The sequence below is a fragment of the Elgaria multicarinata genome, chromosome 19 (genome assembly GCF_023053635.1).
Source record: "Elgaria multicarinata webbii isolate HBS135686 ecotype San Diego chromosome 19, rElgMul1.1.pri, whole genome shotgun sequence".
Taxonomy (NCBI): domain Eukaryota; kingdom Metazoa; phylum Chordata; class Lepidosauria; order Squamata; family Anguidae; genus Elgaria; species Elgaria multicarinata.
This window is the reverse complement of record NC_086189.1, coordinates 1625655-1642557: the sequence shown is the minus strand read 5'-3', so window position 1 is coordinate 1642557 and position 16903 is coordinate 1625655.

Sequence of the window (16903 nt, the reverse complement as noted above, 5' to 3'; positions counted from 1 at the left end):
AGCTGGGGTGGGGGGATGTATCCAGAAACACTCCCCCACCCCGTGCCTTTGTCAGTGGCATGATGGCAGGGCCTCAGCCCCTGCCCAGGGGCCCCCTCGTTCCGCAGGGAAACACTCTGCCTGTTGCCCTTCCATTCATCGGTTCATCTGAAATCTTTTTAGGCCGCCTTTACGGATACAAGAACCCATTCCAGAATAAAGTCCTTGTACAACAACACACATGAAATACAGGAATTGCCAAAGTAATCGGTGCGGTCCAGGAAAGACAGAGGTAGGAACCCACGGCTGTGGCCTCTCCTTTTAATTGGTAAACCTTCTCTTCCTTGTTGTGCTCATTTGCCTTTTCTAGGTGCCCCCAGGTGGGCTTCTAGTGGGGTGTTCTAGAGGGGATGCGCGTGCATGTATGCTTGCGTGTATACATGTGCACATGCATGTGTGAAAGCATATCTGGACATGTGTCTGCATGTCAAGGGAAATAGACACTCTAGTTTATACATCACAACCGATATGGAGCGACAGGATGAGGGCTGCAACCCAGAGATTCATTCTGGAACAAAACAGAGTGACCAGTGGATCTCCCTTCACAGTCATTTTTGCCTAAGAGCCATTACCATGGGCTGTGAATTCAAGTGGAGGCCCTGGTCAGAGGCTGGTTGGGGTAGCCGACATGAGGGGAAATTTAGATCAGGAAAGCAGTGTGGGTTAAGAGTCCTGAGGCTGGATCAGACCAAAGATCCTTCTAGTCCAGCATCCAGTTTCCCATAATGGCTAAGCAGAGACCCCCAGGAAGCCCCCCAGGAAGCACAGCATGAGGGCATTAGCCCTCCCCCCAACCCCTGCCACTTCATGGTGCAGCTCCATGTTTTTAGACTATGGCCACCATGGTTGTATCCCACCTCCACCCAACCTTTACATTACTTACATTTCTCTGCCTTCCTCACTCAACTGACAAGTGCTTCTACATTCCTGATATATTTGAGAGAGGGAAAAACTAAACCAAATGCAAAAGAGAATCCACTTGCTTTCCAACCCTGATTTTAAAGAAAGAGAGAGAGAGAGAGAGAGGCTGCCCTGAGCATAGAATCATAGAACAGCAGAGCTGGAAGGGGCCTACAAGGCCATTGTGTCCAACCCCCTGCTCAATGCAGGAATCCACCCTAAAGCATCCCTGACAGAGGGTTGTCCAGCTGCCTCTTGAAGGCCTCTAGTGTGGGAGAGCCCACAACCTCCCTAGGTAACTGATTCCGTTGTCGTACTGCTCTAACAGTCAGGAAGTTTTTCCTGATGTCCAGCTGGAATCTGGCTTCCTTTAACTTGAGCCCGTTATTCCGTGTCCTGCACTCTGGGATGATCGTGAAGAGATCCTGGCCCTCCTCTGTGTGACAACCTTTTAAGTATTTGAAGAGTGCTATCATGTCTCCCCTCAATCTTCTCTTCTCCAGGCTAAACATGCCCAGTTCTTTCAGTTTCTCTTCATAGGGCTTTGTTTCCAGACCCCTGATCATCCTGGTTGCCCTCCTCTGAACACGCTCCAGCTTGTCTGCGTCCTTCTTGAATTGTGGAGCCCAGAACTGGATGCAATACTCTAGATGAGGCCTAACCAGGGCCGAATAGAGAGGAACCAGTACCTCACGTGATTTGGAAGCTATACTTCTGTTAATGCAGCCCAAAATAGCATTTGCCTTTTTTGCAGCCACTGTTGGCTCCTATTCAGCTTGTGATCTACAACAATTCCAAGATCCTTCTCGTTTGTAGTATTGCTGAGCCAAGTATCCCCCGTCTTGTAACGGTATATTTGGTTTCTATTTCCTAGATGTAGAACTGAGGGCAATGAGCTGAGGGCAATGAAACAAGAAGGGAGCCGGCTAGAACACAGGTGGAGGAAAACTCGTGCTGGGTCTGATCGAACCCGGGTTAGAGCTCACTATCGAGCCTACTCTGTGGCGGTGAGGGTGGCAAAGAGGCAGTTCTTTTCCACCAGCATTGCATCTTCTCAGTGTCTTCCGGCGGAGCTTTTCCGAGTGGTTTGCGGCCGTTTACACTCTGGGCCAGGGCGAGAGATGGTGGAACCCTCAGTAGCACGCTGTGACGAGTTTGCACGGCACTTTGAAGATAAAGTCGCTCAGATTCGTCATGAATTGGACACCACACTTAATACAGCTCCACTAGTAGAGGCGTTCAGAGCGCCGTCCGGTTCAGTTTTATTGGATGAGTTTCAGTTATTGAGGCCCGAGGATGTGGACAAGGTGCTTGGCCAAGTCCGGTCGACCACCTGTGTGCTTGACCCTTGACCCTCATGGCTCATTACATCAAATAAGGAGAGGATCGCCGGCTGGGTCCAGGATGTTGTAAATGCCTCCTTGAGAGAGGGAGTGGTGCCGGCCTCTTTAAAAGAGGTGGTAATTAGACCACTCCTGAAGAAGCCTAATCTGGACCCGGAGGATGTTAACAACTACAGGCCGGTGGCTAATATCCCCTTCCTGGGCATGGTGCTTGAGCGGGTGGTTGCAGGACAACTCCAGGCACTCTTGAATGAAACGGATTATCTAGATCCATTTCAATCGGGTTTCAGGCCTGGTTTTGGAATGGAAACTGCCTTGGTCGCCCTGTGGGATGACCTCTGCCGGGAGAGAGACAGGGGGAGTGCGACCCTGTTGGTTCTCCTGGACCTCTCAGCGGTCTTCGATACCATCGACCATGGTATCCTTCTGGATAGGTTGTCTGAGCTGGTAGTTGGAGGCACTGCGTTGCAGTGGTTCCGCTCCTACTTGGATGGCCGATTCCAGAAGGTGGTGCTGGGGGATTATTTCTCTGAGCCGTGGCTCCTAAGCCATGGGGTTACATAGGGCTCTATTTTATCCTCTACGCTGTTTAACATATACATGAAGCCGCTGGGGGAGGTTATCCAGAGATATGGACTGAGGTGTCATCAATATGCGGATGATACCCAGCTCTACCTCTCCTTTTCATCAAACCCAGGTGAGGCAGTGACTGTTCTGAACCAGTGCCTGGGCATGGTAATGGACTGGATGAGGGCTTACAAACTGAGACTCAATCCAGACAAGACGGAGGTACTGTTAGCAGGTGGTTCATCTGTCCGGTGAGGTGATGTTTGCCCTGTCCTGGTCGGGGTTGCACTCTCCCTAAAGGATCGGGTCCGTAGTTTGGGGGTGCTCTTGGATCCAGAACTGTCACTTGAGTCACAGGTGAACTCAGTGGCAAAGAGCACCTTTTACCAGCTTAGGTTGATATACCAACTACGCCCTTATCTGGACAGAGATAGCCTAGCTACAGTTATCCATGCTCTGATAAACTCTCGTTTGGATTACTGCAATGCGTTATACGTGGGGCTGCCTTTGAAAACGGTCTGGAAGCTTCAGCTGGTACAAAACAGGGTAGCCTGTTTACTAACAGGGACTGGCCGGTGAGATCACATTACGCCAGTCCTTTTACAACTTCATTGGCTGCCTGTCCAGGTCCGGGCCCGATTCAAAGTGCTGGTATTGACATTTAAACTCTAAACGGTTTGGGGCCAGGTTATTTGAAGGAACGCCTCCTCCCATATGTACCTGCCTGGACCTTAAGATCATCTACAGGGGCCCTTCTCCGTAAGCCCCTGCCAAAGGAAGTGAGGCAGGTGGCTACTAGGAGGAGGGTTTTCTCCGCTGTGGCATCCCGGTTGTGAAATGAGCTGCCCAGAGAGGTCCGCCTGGCGCCTATACTGTACTCCTTTCGTCGCCAGCTGAAGACCTTTTTATTCCCTCAGTATTTTAACACTTAATTTTAACTTAAATTTAAATTTTACTGTTTTAACTTTGTATTTTAATCTTATATCAATTTTGCTGCGTGGTTTTATCCTGGTTGCGCTTTTTATACTGTATTTTGTATTTGTGCTTTTAACCTGTTGGTTGTTTTATTATGGTTTTAATTTTTGTGAACCGCCCAGAGAGCTTTGGCTATTGGGCAGTATAAAACTGTAATAAATAAATAAATAAATAAATAAATAAACTAGGCATTTATTAAATTCCATTCTGTTGTTTTCAGCCCAGCACTCCAGCCTATCAAGATCACATTGAAGTTTGTTTCTGTCTTCCAGGGTATTAGTAATCCCACCCAATTTTGTTTCATCTGCAAATTTGATAAGCGTTCCCTGCACCTCCTCGTCCAAATGATTAATAAAAATGTTGAAGAGCACTGGGCCCAAGACTGAGCCCTGCAGTACCCCACTTGTTACCTCTCCCCAGTTTGAGAAGGTTCCATTGATAAGTACTCTTTGAGTCCGATTCTGTAGCCAACTGTGAATCCACCTAATAGTTGTTCCATCTAGCCCACTTTTAGCTAGTTTGTTCATCAGAATGTCGTGTGGTTACTTTGTCAAAAGCTTTGCTGAACTCAAGATACATGATGGCCACAGCATCAGAGGTTACTCAATCAAAAAAATGAGATCAAATTAGTCTGGCAGGATTTGTTCCTGACAAATCCATGTTGGCTTCTAGTAATCACTGCATTGATTTCAAGGTGTTTACAGACTGACTTCTTTATAATATGCTCCAGAATTTTCACAGGGATAGATGTCAGACTGACTGGTCTGTAGTTCCCAGGTTCCTCCTTTTTGAAGATAGGGCAACGTTAGCCCTCCTCCAGTCGTCTGGCACTTCACCCGTCTCCCATGATTTTGAAAAGATAATAGTCAGCAGTTCTGAGAGTTCTTCCGCTAGCTCCTTCATTACTCTCAGATGCAGTTCATCGGGCCCTGGAGATTTGAACTCATTCAAAGAAATTAGGTGTTCCTTCACCATTTGTTTATCAATCTCAAGCTGCAATCCTGCCCCATCAACCCCAGAGGGGTCATAGACCCGCTTTTGGGAGAAGACTGAGCCAAAGTAGGAATTGAGCACTTCAGCCTTTTCTTTGCCATCTGTTATCAATTTGCTATCCTCATTAAGCAGTTGAACCACCATTTCTTTCCTCTGTCTTTTACTACTCACATATCTGAAGAAAGCCTTTTTATTGCTTTTAGCATCCCTTGCTAATCTCAGCTCATTCTCAGCTTTAGCCTTCCTGACACCATTTTGGCACTTCTGTGCCAACTGTCTGTACTCTTCTTTTGTAGCCTGGCCTTCCTTTCACTTCCTATATGTATCCCTTTTTGTTTTCAGGTCATCTATAAGCTTTTTCTGGAGCCACATTGGTTTCCTCTGTTTTCTTCTATCTTTTCTCCTTGTTGGAACTGTTTGTAAGTGTGCCTTTAAAATTTCCTTTTTTAAATACTCCCACCCATCTTGGACTCCTTTTCTCATTAGGCTCACTTGCCTTGGGACCTTACTTATCATAGTTCTGAGTTTATTAAAATCAGCTTTGCTAAAATCCAGAGTACGTTTATGGCTACACTCAACTTTTGTCTCCTTTATAATCAAGAATTCAAGTATGAATTCTTGATTATAAATTTCCCCCAGAGTTCCCGTAACTGCACTTTATCCACTAAGTCATCCCTATTGGTCAATATCAAGTCAAGGATTGCCGATCCTCTAGTTCCTTCCTCCACTTTCTGTAGGAGAAAGTTATCACCCATACATGTCAGGAATTTCTTGGAAGGGCTGCATTTGGCAGTAATGGTCTCCCAACAGATATCAGGGTCATTGAAGTCCCCCATCACTAGTACATCACACTTCCTTGAAACACTGGCAATTTGTTTCTCAAAAGTTTCATCCTCGTCTTCTCCTTGAATGGGTGGTTGGTAGTAGACTTCGATTATCATGTTCTTTTTATTCCTTGCCCCATTTATTTTAATCCAGATGCTCTTGATGGGGCTCCCGATCTGATCCGCCTGTATTTCTGTGCAGGGATAGGTATTTTTAACATATAGTGCAACTCCGCCTCCCTTTCTATTTCTTCTGCTCTTTTTGAACAAGTTATATCCTTCAATTGCTATATTCCTGTCATGGGAGTCATCCCACCAAGTTTCAGTTATACCTATCAGGTCGTATTTACCTCCATGTAATAAAAGTTCAAGTTCGTTCTGTTTGTTTCCCATATCCTGGGCATTAGTATATAGACATTGAAGACCATGTGTTTTATAGTCTGGCTTTGTTCCTACATTGTTGTGGACTCTATTTTGGGGAACTATTGGAGCTATGCTCTGTACTGTGGTGCATGGGCCTTCATCCATTATTGCCTCAAAGTTTACGTCTCCCGCCCCCGTAAGATTCAGTTTAAAGCCCTCCTGATCAAGTTCTTCATGCTGTGGCTGAACACATTCTTTCCAGCCCTTGTGAGGTGCAACCCATCCCTTGCCAGCAGTCCATCTTCCAAGTAGCGTAGCCCGTGGTCCCAGAATCCAAAACTCTCACGTTGGCACCACCTTCGTAGCCAGTCGTTCATCCGGAGTATTTTCCTTTCCCTTTCTAATCCTCTTCCAAGAACTGGGAGGATGGATGAGAAAACTACCTGGGCCCCAAAGTTCTTCAGTTTCCTTCCCAGAGCTTCAAAGTCTGAAATGATTTCTTCGTAGCTCTGCTTGGCGACATCATTTGTTCCCACATGGATGAGAAGAAAAGGGTATGTGTCCATGGGCTTTATGAACTTCGGTAACCCTTCAGTCACGTCTCTAATCTGTGCTCTAGGGAGACAGCACACCTGGCGAGTCCATGGGTCTTCACGACATACTTGGGTTTCAATCCCACGCAGCAGGGAGTCTCCCACAACGACTACTCTTCTCTTCTTGGTCGATCGACCTTCTGCCTCTTGTTCATTGTTGCATGGTATCTCCTGTACTTCTTTCTCTGCAAACTGTCCTCCAGTCTATTTCTGTTTTGTTTTTCCTTTCTGATTATAGTGGAATTGCCTGTGCTTTGGCCTGTACTCTCTGAAGGTGCATATGAGTATGTCTTAAGAGAAAAAAGGTTTTTTTTAATTTATTTTTATTATTATTTTTTGTTGGTGTTTTTGTTTTGTGTTTTTTGGGGTTGTTGTTTTTCCCCCTTTGTTTTTTTTCCCTCAGAGACCTCCCCCTTGACCTCCCCTGCCAAACTCCCCCTGTCAAACACCTGTTTGCTATCCCTGTTTGCTCACTCTCTGGGAGCTGGCTTCCTTTTCTAGCTTCTAGTTCAGCTGGGCCAGCTGCTCTTCTCTGCTTCTGCTCAGCTCTGAGTCAGGAAGCAGCACTGTTGACCCAATATGATTCCAGGAACAAGATGGGAGTTTGCTTCTCCTGCCCTGATGCTGTGCACAGAATAAGCCCTGTTTTGTTGTAGAAAAGGATATATTTTAAAGTAACCATAATAACAGGAACATCTGTAACCATATACATGCCACTCTGCCCCCCACCCCGACTATGAAATGTTCTTTGACAGAAGCAGCCAGGTGGCTGCAGCAACCAGAAGGATCCCTGCTGGAGCTGGGGGGTGGGGGGGCAGAAGGCCCTGGGTTCAAGCCAGGAGGGGCCATAGCTCAGTGGGGTAAGAGCCCCTGCGATGCATACAGACGGTCCCAATTTCGAACCCCAGCAGCATCTCCAAGTAGGGCCAGAAAGACCCCTGCTTGAAACCCTGGAGAGCTGCTGCTGCTGGCCAGTGTCAACAATACTGGACAAGATGGACTGGAGGGTCAGGGGAGGGGTCTGACTCAATGCAAGATGGCTTCTTGTGTTCCTCTGCCTGCCCCAGGACCTGGCCCTCAGTGCTACACCTGCCTTGCCTCTGATCATGAAGCTGTATTAATCCGGAGGCCTGATCTATTCAGGGCCCAGTCAAAGTACATTCTTTGGATTACCAGGATGAATCTAGACCCCTTGTGAAAGGCATGATGACAGTTTATTGACAGAAAATGGATGCAGAGTTAAAATACAAAGAAAGCTCACACATCTCTTCAGCCAATGAAGCTGGCAACTTTGCCACTGAATATGTGCTGGGGTCCCCAATCAACAGCATACAAGTCGTCATCCCTAGGACTAACAGTTCTCCGGGCTGGTTGTGCCCATTCCCCCACGGAGTTAGGCCAAATTGTACCCAATTTATACCCTTTCCCAATATTTCAGGATATGCCCAAAGCATCGCAGGTGGGTAATGAGTTCCCTTTCCCTATGACTAAGAAGTTTCAACATCCCAACACTGGGGTGGAGGGAACCCTCTCCCTTTCCTCAGTGAAATAAAACAGTAAAGCAAACAGAGGCAGCTGCATAACTGCTGACGAGAGGGTTCTACCCTTGTCAGCGTCAGGCAGCGTCTGCTGGCACTTGTTCACATGTGGATTGGTGCTTACTTGATGCCAATCTCTCTCTATGAGAAGCTGCCCACTATAGAAGCGGCCTACTCTAGGGAACCATAAAACTGCCCTTTAGTCAGTACTTGACATGCCTTTATATATTTAATAAAGAGCATGTAGGACACCTGACTTGACTCCTCACCATTTCTTTCAGAGTCAAACTCACTAGGAAAAGCCTTCATGGCAAACAGCTGTGGACTGATCTCCCCACCACCACCACCACCACCATTTTTTTTTACTCTTCATCTTTGAAAACTGTATCAATCTCCATAAATTAATTGACCCCTTCCTTTTGTTTGCCCCGATCTCCCGCCAGTCATTGGATGACCCCCGGGTCCTCAGGTTATGGTGAGAAGGGGAGAAAAACCAGGCTGTGCGCCTCCTTTGCCACACTGCTCTCCTGTCCCACGCTAAGTGCACAATCCTGATGCATGTTTAGAGAGCGAGAGAAAAGTCCTACAATCCCCAGCATGGCTGGCTGGAGAATGCTTAGGATTGTAGCCCAAGTTACTTTTCCCAAAATGAAAAAACCCAAATGCTTCCTGGCATGCAGAGAGACAACACGCAACAGACCCATGTGCCACAGGACTTCTTTTTCCTAGACTCACCCCTAACGCTGGAGATGGGCCATTTGCGTCCCAAGGTTGCCAGCATGTGCTACCACTGGCCAGCACTAGAGGTCGCCCCACACCTTTGCCACCCAGGAATGTGAGGCTGCTGCTGGGTTTGTCGCAAAAAATCCGATCTGACCGAGGCAGTGGTCTTATTCTCCTCACAGCCTCCCTGCGAGATAGGCCAGAGTGAGAGTGGCTTGCCGAGATCCATCCAGTGAGCATCAACAGCTCAGATGGGATTCAAACCCAGGTCTCCACGGTCCAGCTCAGTGGTGAAAAAACTGAGATACAGGTAAGGCGAGGTACAGCATTATATCTCAGTGTTATATATTAAAACAACGATGGATGGGTCACATTGGAGAGGCCCAGGCACTATGAGCCATAACAGGCCAAGGGGGCTTCAAATTCAGGCAGATGCTGGAAGAAGAAACAGAGTATGGCCATTGGTGCCTCCTGGGGCATCTGACAGGCCACTATTGTTGCAACAGCAACAAGAAGCACATGAGATTGAAGAGCAACAGACAGCTGAAGCAGAAGTGGAGTATGCTGAGGGGAGGAAAGCCAATGAAGAGGAAACTCCCTGGAAAAGAGTGACAGTTAGGAGCAGAAGAATTAGAAGGCATTCTGCACCGGTGGAACCATTAGAGTTAAGCAACCGCTTTCAGCTTCTGGAGAATGAGACTGAAGGACAGTTTGCAGAGGAAGAAGTGCAGGAGACACCATGCAACAGTGACCAAGAGGCAGAAGGTAGGTCAACCAAGAAGAAGAGAAGAGTAGTCGTTGTGGGAGACTCCCTGCTGTGTGGAATTGAAACCCAAGTATGTCGTGAAGACCCATGGACTCGCCAGGTGTGCTGTCTCCCTGGAGCACAGATTAGAGATGTGACTGAAGGGTTACCAAAGCTCATAAAGCCCACGGACACATAACCCTTTCTTCTCATCCATGTGGGAACAAATGATGTCGCCAAGCAGAGCTACGAAGAAATCATTTCAGACTTTGAAGCTCTGGGAAGGAAACTGAAGAACTTTGGGGCCCAGGTAGTTTTCTCATCCATCCTCCCGGTTCTTGGAAGAGGGTTAGAAAGGGAAAGAAAAATACTCCGGATGAACGACTGGCTACGAAGGTGGTGCCGACGTGAGAATTTTGGATTCTGGGACCACGGGCTACGCTACTTGGAAGATGGACTGCTGGCAAGGGATGGGTTGCACCTTACAAGGGCTGGAAAGAATGTGTTTGGCCACAGCATGAACAACTTGATCAGGAGGGCTTTAAACTGAATCTTACGGGGGCGGAAGACGTAAACTTTGAGGCAACAATGGATGAAGGCCAATGCACCACAGTACAGAGCACAGCTCCAATAGTGCCCCCAAATAGTGTCCGCAACAATGTAGGAACAAAGCCAGACTATAAAACACATGGTCTTCGAAGTCTATATACTAATGCCCAGAGCATGGGAAACAAACAGAATGAACTTGAACTCTTATTACATGGAGGTAAATATGACTTGATCGGTATAACTGAAACTTGGTGGGATGACTCCCATGACTGGAATATAACAATTGAAGGATATAACTTGTTCAAAAAGAACAGAAGAAATAGAAAGGGAGGTGGAGTTGCACTATATGTTAAAAATACCTATCCCTGCACAGAAATACAGGCGGATCAGACTGGGAGCCCCGTCGAGAGTGTCTGGATTAAAATAAATGGGGCAAGGAATAAAAAGAACATGATAATCAGAGTCTTGGGCCACCCAATCAAGGAGAAGACGAGGATGAAACTTTTGAGAAACAAATTGCCAATGTTTCAAGGAAGTGTGATGTAGTAGTGATGGGGGACTTCAATTACCCTGATATCTGTTGGGAGGCCAATCTATGACCCCCTTGGAAAAAGTGAAGCAGAAGTTGAGGGGGCAGGTTTACAGTTTGAGATTGATAAACAAATGGTCAAAGAACACCTAATTTCCTTGAATGAGTTCAAATCTCCAGGACCCGATGAACTGCAGCCTAGAGTAATGAAGGAGCTAGCGGAAGAACTCTCAGAACCTTTGTCTATTATCTTTGCAAAATCATGGAAGACGGGTGAGGTGCCGGACGACTGGAGGAGGGCTAACGTTGTCCCTATCTTCAAAAAGGGCAAAAAGGAGGAATCTGGGAACTACAGACCAGTCAGTCTGACATCCATCCCTGGGAAAATTCTGGAGCAGATTATAAAGAAGTCAATCTGTAAACACCATGAAATCAATGCGGTGATCACTAGAAGCCAACATGGATTTGTCAAGAACAAGTCCTGTCAGACAAATTTGATCTCATTTTTTGATAAGGTAACCTCCCTTGTGGACCGTGGGAATGCTGTGGACGTCATATAGCTTGACTTCAGCAAAGCTTTTGACAAAGTACCACATGACATTCTGATTAATAAACTAGCTAAAAGTGGGCTAGATAGAACAACTATTAGGTGGATCCACAGTTGGCTACAGAATCGGACTCAAAGAGTACTTATCAATGGAACCTTCTCAAACTGGGCAGAGGCAACGAGTGGGGTGCTGCAGGGCTCAGTCCTGGGCCCAGTGCTCTTCAACATTTTTATTAATGATTTGGACAAGGATGTGCAGGGAACACTTATCAAATTTGCAGATGACACAAAATTGGGTGGGATAGCTAATACCCTGGAAGACAGAAACAAACTTCAAAGTGATCTTGATAGGCTGGAGTGCTGGGCTGAAAACAACAGGATGAAATTTAATAGGGATAAATGCCAAGTTCTACATTTAGGAAATAGAAACCAAAGGCACAGTTACAAGATGGGGGATACTTGGCTCAGCAATACTACAAACGAGAAAGATCTTGGAATTGTTGTAGACTGCAAGCTGAATATGAGCCAACAGTGCGATATGGCTGCAAGAAAGGCAAATGCTATTTTGGGCTGCATTAATAGAAGTATAGCTTCCAAATCACATGAGGTCCTGGTTCCTCTCTATTCGGCCCTGGTTAGGCCTCATCTAGAGTATTGTGTCCAGTTCTGGGCTCCACAATTCAAGAAGGACGCAGACAGGCTGGAGCGTGTTCAGAGGAGGGCAACCAGGATGATCAGGGGTCTGGAAACAAAGCCCTATGAAGAGAGGCTGAAAGAACTGGGCATGTTTAGCCTGGGGAAGAGAAGATTGAGGGGAGACATGATAGCACTCTTCAAATACTTAAAAGGTTGTCACACAGAGGAGGGCCAGGATCTCTTCTCGATCCTCCCAGAGTGCAGGACACGGAATAACGGGCTCAAGTTAAAGGAAGCCAGATTCCAGCTGGACATCAGGAAAAACTTCCTGACTGTTAGAGCAGTACGACAATGGAATCAGTTACCTAGGGAGGTGGTGGGCTCTCCCACACTAGAGGCCTTCAAGAGGCAGCTGGACAAGCATCTGTCAGGGATGCTTTAGGGTGGATTCCTGCATTGAGCAGGGGGTTGGACTCGATGGCCTTGTAGGCCCCTTCCAACTCTGCTATTCTATGATTCTATGATTCTATTGGACACTGGGCTAAATGGACCCTTGATCTAATCCAACACGGCTCCTCTGATGCTCAGGAGGGCTGCGCTTGGGCAGGGCAGGCTTGTGAAGGCAGGTGCGTCCGTCGGCCGACACGGCCTGTTTCTATGTGCACTGCTTCTAGCGCACTGCTTCCAAGCAGCCTGCTGGCCTTTTCTATTTTTGCATCGCATCGCATTGGCTCTTTGCGTCATGGTGTGTCAACACTGTCAGATAAATGAAAGCCTTCTCTCTTGAGCCACGCAGCGCTTGACACGCAGGCCCAGGCTGGCTGCTGTTAGCTCCGCCCACCCGCCTCCTTCTTCCTTGGCCACGGTCTACTCTGTTGCTCTTTCTATACAGAGATTAGAGAGAAATTGTTGCTTGACACTAAATTAGAAATTAATATACTTCTTTGTTGCTTCAGGGCCTCAGAGGACAGAGACATAATCGCGGCTTTTGCTAAATTCTTTTTGAATGCTATGAGAATTGATTCTGCCACATATTTCTTAAATTTGTTTGTAATTTCGCCATATTCTTTTATATGTGTAAAGTCTGGTCAGTGACTGTAATAAAGTTGATGATGAAGAGAAGTGCCCACCCCCACCCCGCTGCTGGTCTCTTCCCCTGGCTGATCAAGGGCCATCCTGCAGGCCAGGAGGAATTTTGGCAGAAGCAGAGGAAAGCCAGGCATTGTGGCCGCCCACTGGGTGTTGGGCTGGAGCAGAAGCCGAGGATTTCCTGTGCTAGAACGTGCGCTTCCACACGCCCCGCCCCCCCCGCCTTGGCAGCACCCCCTTGTCACTGGGCCGTGTGGCTGTGGGCCAGGCCTGCCTTGACACAGCCACCTCCCTGGGGGCTGAGGGCTGACTCTTCTGTGTGGCCTCTGCCGCTGCCACCATCCTCCTCCTCCTCCTCCTCCTCCTCCTCCTCCTCCAATACTCCCCCATTTAGTACTGCACCCCTATGCATGATTATTCAGATGCAGGTCTCACTGCGCCCAATGGAAATTAGTCCCAGGTAAGTGTGTATGGCCAGCAAGGGTGCTTTATGGCCCCAAGGGGTCACGCACACATCTCCCCTCCCTGCCTGCTGAGATTTGAGGATCACTGGGTGGGGGGGAAGTAGTGGGAGGCAAGAGCTCGGCTGCTTCCCTGCTGATAGGGGTCAGCCTGGCTGCAGGGGTGGTGGGGTGTGGGTCTTCTCCAGCCAGCTTCAGGGCCACACAGGGCGGCTGCACAACCCTGGTGTCTGGGATAGTCCTGAAACTTAACGAACTCATGCAGCCAAATGCTAGCCAGCCAGGTTTACTCTAAAGCAAGCCTCAGTGAATACAAATGTAGCAACTAATCCAGAACTCAGCCCCAATGAAATCAATGGGACTTACTTCTGAGTAAACACATAGGATTGTGCAGTTAGTTGGAGAGTTTTAAATCTTTTGATCAAATAAATCTGTGTACATTTGCATATGACTAAATAGCTTTGAAGATAAAAGGCACACGTTGTTCTTAAATGGATCTTCACCTCCTTTTTCCCCTTCCAGTTTTTTTTTAAATATGCAGACCTACATTTGGTCTTAGATGGTGCATGTATTTCAGAAGAGGGCCTTGAAGGTTTTGCAGGTGCTTTGCATGAAAAACAAACCTTTTCCAAAATGAGTCCCCTGGCGGCGCGTGTGTGCCCATCTTAAGAGCCCTCCTTCCCCTTCGTCCGGGCTGGGCACCCGCCCCTCCCCGCCCCGGACAGGCCAACCGCCTGATCTCTTGGAGGGCTCTTCCCAACTGCAGTTCTTTAGCGTCACCTTGTGTGGAGGGATGGTGGGCAGAAGGCCAGCTGCCCTGCTGACCAAGGCTCACGGCCGCTGCGGTCCACTTGAGCCAGGCCAGGGCGAGCGCAGCGATGAGCCCAGCCCGAGGCAGCGAGAGAGCAAAGAGCGGGACACAGAGGCTGCTTTGTGGGGGGGGGGAGGGGGGGGGCAAAGGCCAGACAAAGGAGTGGAGGCAGAGCCACGCCGTGTCAAGAGCCAAAAGGACAGGGGACCCGGAAGGCATGGGGGTCACAGGTGGAGATCTCACCCCCTCAAATCCTCTGGGAGGCTGGGCAAAGGGCAGTGGCTTCAGAAAGCCCTGCTGGGTTTTTATGTTTTATCACCCATATGCCCCCACCCATTTTCCTCCTGCAAGGAACCCAAGAATTATGAAAACTAAGTTATTTCTTTTCTGTCCTACGGTGACTCCAGAGGGAGCAAAAATCTCTCTCTCTCTCCAGGCCACACAGAATTTTGTAGACTTCTCTCAGGTATCCCCTTAGTTACAGCCTTCCACCTGTTCTCTAAATTCAAGAGTCCAAAATGCAGCCATCTTTCCCTCTTAGGGACAGCACCAAAATACATGTAAAAGGACTACTAAAATATGAGAGCCAGCACTGAAGTTTTGTCCATATTTGACAAGATATTAGAAGGCAAGTGATGCATTTTGGAATCTTGGCCGCATTCAGATATTGCTTTTGAATCCTGCTTTGAGCAATATTCTTAAAAGCCTTCAATGTGAAAATCTTGTGGATGAATTTTAAGGTGAGTTCCAATCTTTAATTGGTGGGTTTCTATCCTTGGGGCTGAAAACAGAAAATTGGCAGGTCAATCTTAAAAACGTAATTTGAAAAAGAAGTTGTTTTCAAAGCTAGCTTGGTTCTTCTGTATTATTGTGCATGATTGTGATAAGGGATGACACAATAATTAAAACACCTTCCCCATCTTTCTGTGAGATGTCATAATGTGTTCCTATATTGTATAGTCTCATTTCTCCTTCAGAATCCCCAAGGGGTGCCTATATTGAGTTTTTGCTGATATGAATGTGTATTTCTAGTTCATTTGTTTTTTGTAAACCGCCTAGAGATTTTGTAAACTGCCCAGAGAGCTTCAGCTATGGGGAAGTATATAAATGTAATAAAATAAATAAACAAATAAATGTATTACCCAAAAGGACAGATGTATAAGGCACAAAAATTCTTAGATCAACTAATGGCCCTAAGAAATAGTTTTTTGGGGTAGAAGAGTAGTTATCTCAATATCTCTCAAGCTTACTTCGTACTTCACCCTTTGGTGATACACTTGACTTTTCTTTCTAGCATTTTTATTCCTCTGCTCAGTCAAAACCCCTCAGAGTGCCTCACATATAATCTCTAAAACAAGACAGATCCTGCCTGCAGGCTTCATATCTAAAGACACAACACAGCAGGCTCCGGCCTGCTAGAAGGGCTGCTGGTGGGGACAGTTAAGGGAGGAGGAGCCCAACTGAGGGGGGTCTTTCGGCAGGGCTGGTGGGATGGCCAGTTTCCTGTTCCGGATTCCTGTTCCCCCTCCTCTACTTTGCTGCCTTTGCTTTGACCCTCTGCAACATCTGTTGAAATTTAGATTGTAAGGTCCTTGGGGGCAAGGAACTGCTGGCCCCTTCTTCTTCCTCTCCTTCTATTACTCTGCTAATATAAAAATAAATAATCGTTCCTTCTCCCCCCATCCTCCTCTTTACATTGTACTTTACAGAATAACTATTTATCATTTAATAACATTTAACCACCACCCCATTGCTTTTTCCACCAAGCTCAGAGTAGATCTGACCGTGTATGATTTAATATTTATTTCTCAAATTCATTCAAACAAAAGAAATGAAACAATCCACACATGAAAGTCATCATCATTATCCAAAACTTAATTTAGAGTATCTTTGGGGAAATGTCCATTGAAATAAAACCGTATTTATCCAGACAACGTCCCCTTCTTCAGTAGGTGAGCTGAAGAACAGTTGTGGCATCTGTGGATGCCCAAGAGAGAATCACGTGGCAGGAGTGGGATCCGGCTGTGGCTCTCTCCAGTGCTGTTTGCTACATCATGCTGCTGCCTCACGTGCATAAGACAGTTCTCTGCCCGCAAGGAGCCTGCAGTGATGGAAGACAACAGAGGAAGGGGCTTCCAGCAACAAGAAAACATCAGTTTAATCATCTCTAAAGGTTCAACTGAGACTTTCTGCAGGAGGCTTCTCTTTACTCTGTTATTTTGTGTCCCTCAGAATGTGAGCAGATTTATCTTGTTCTATATCCTGTGACAAAGAGGCGTGAAAGATCCTGCAGTAGTGGGGGTTCCTTGGGTTCTTTTCTAAAGCTGGAAAAGTTGCATCAGCAGGTGGCTATTGAACAGGCTGCCTCTGCCTGTGGGCCATTTCCTGGCATTTCACAGACGACACCTCCCTCCCGCGCACGCACACCGGGCGCATCAAGGAAAGAGTCTTGCTTGTGCTACACGCAAAGTTCTGAATGAGGCATCCTGGAAAAGAAAGCACCATCTCAGCCATGACGAAAGGGGCTAAACCTCCCCTCCCCATCTAAACTTTTTAGAGATCACAATTTATTATCTACTAGATTTTTATTTATTATTTTTATGGATTGAGATGCTTACTTTTCCAATCGTTCAGAGTAGTTTGCAATAAAATGAAAATATAAAAACTGGTAAAGAAAT